Source organism: Ceratina calcarata, unplaced genomic scaffold, assembly GCF_001652005.2.
Source record: "Ceratina calcarata isolate Rehan_Ccalc_2016 unplaced genomic scaffold, ASM165200v1 scaffold2169, whole genome shotgun sequence".
Classification (NCBI taxonomy): Eukaryota; Metazoa; Arthropoda; class Insecta; order Hymenoptera; family Apidae; genus Ceratina; species Ceratina calcarata.
In genome coordinates, this window is record NW_017143430.1 from 4479 (window position 1) to 6495 (window position 2017).

Sequence of the window (2017 nt, forward strand, 5' to 3'; positions counted from 1 at the left end):
TAATAGTTATAAGCATAACGATTATAGCATATAAAACTTTATTAACCTTGTGTATATACAAATTCATCAGACATGGGACAATACAAATAATAATAAGCAAATAATACAACAAACGAAGTATACTCCGCAACGACACCAAGTCTAGTAAATCTTCCCCGGACGAGGACTATCGTTGAAAACCCGGAACCATTATAAACTGGCAGAAAAACGTAGAATGATGACCCCACAATCAAAGGCTCCTAACACTGTGGACCAAAAAAGGCATGATCAGCAGAAGTGACTGGATATGTACTGAATTAAAGCACTTGGAAAGTATCTTATTGACCTGATGCACAATGTGTCGTGCCATTTTCATCCCACATAACACGAGTCTAAACTGACTGAAGCATCTTCATTCGCGTCAACAGGGGCAAATCCATTACAGAAACCACCATAAGAGGGCCCTCTTACAAGCAGGATCTTTAGTCTCTTAATATACTCATCCATAACATTGAGGAGTCCATCTCTCTGCTGCAAATAACATTTAAGAGTCCATCTTCTGTTGCAAACACAGGCTGAAAAATACAAACGAAAACAGTGTTTACCATCTACTTCATTGAAAAGAAATATACCATGAAAAATCAAGCAGTTACAAATTGAACACTGTTTATCTTAAAAATTGTAAATACCTCGAATCGTTCCTAAAGAAAGAAGCAAACAAACTTTCTACATCCGATAGAATACTATACGTGGAAATACCCATTACCAATGCAAACCCGACTTCTTTGAATAATATGCGAATCTCTTTGAAACCAAGTTGGTATTACGAATACAGATATGGCACATAATCTGCCACCCGCAAACATATCAAAATTCTGTCAAAACGATAAAATACAGTAACAAAATACCTAAAACAAATAAACAAACAAACAAACAAACAACACACAAACAGACAACCAGGATCTATAACTGGTAAATCTGCCTTCTTTCCCTAAAAAGCATTTTTACTCTCCCAAAAAACACTATTCACTTCTCCCACTTGAACATACGCGTTGAAAACAGTGTACAATTTTCAACCTTCTCTTTATAAATACCATTTTTCAACAAGTCGTAAAAATTCTTGAAACACGGCAAAAACAATCCAATACGAGAGACCCCCTTGCCATGGGTTACCTTTAATAAAAAAAAAAATCTTAATCTAATAATTCATCCTGAATATCCAAAATAAATCATTTAACTGTACCTCTGCTAAAAACATCCATCAGGACGCATGCCCTTTATCAGAACTTGAAATTCTATAGCGTTAACAACTTTCTGAAAATAACAAAATATTTGTGAAATGCAAAAATATCAGATATACAATCCTTATGAATATTCTTCTTTCTGAAACTTTCCAGACAGAACTGACCAGCATCATAAATCATACTCACATCCATTACACCTACCACCTCGTTAATATACATTGCAACGTTCGAGCTACTTGTCGGCAAAACCCTTCAAAAGACCAGGAATTATCTTCCATGAGACTTAAAGCTATCCATAAATTATGATACCTACAAAGACGCTGCTTCCTGCAACTTCTCATCATAGTACAACAAATGCTTCATGCTATCTGCGTATTCGAATACACTAGGTATTATAAGGTACGAAAAGCAACACTTGCATTTTGCCCAAAAAACCCTGGGAAAATACAAACAGCAGCTATATCAACTTTACCAGATCTTTGACATCAAAACAGGGAATATCATTCCAAAAAAAGAGAGAGAGTATTAACTTACCAAAAACGGCATGTGATTAATGATACTGCAAATACTGCATATAAATAAATACTAAAAATATAAAAATTTTAAGGTACCTGATCTTAACACTACGGCACATGAATATTATATTTACACCATCTAACGGGCATATACAAAATTGAACTCGTGATCCTGACATAACTAGGCTTACATAACTCCTGTACAAAGCCTTCTAATTCCTACATCGTCTACGACAAGCTGAGAACGTAATATAAACATACGAGTCAATTTGAGCGCAG

General features: G+C 35.1%; 1 long non-coding RNA gene across 1 annotated transcript; it reads right to left on the reverse strand.

Moving 5' to 3' along the window:
- Positions 1-130: 130 nt before the first annotated feature.
- Positions 131-843, reverse strand: LOC113463989 (uncharacterized). Its single transcript, XR_003388828.1, has 3 exons — positions 669-843; positions 326-554; positions 131-245 (listed from the first exon to the last, which is right to left on the reverse strand). It is a non-coding gene; the product is annotated as an uncharacterized LOC113463989 (long non-coding RNA).
- Between the last annotated feature and the right edge of the window lie 1174 nt (positions 844-2017).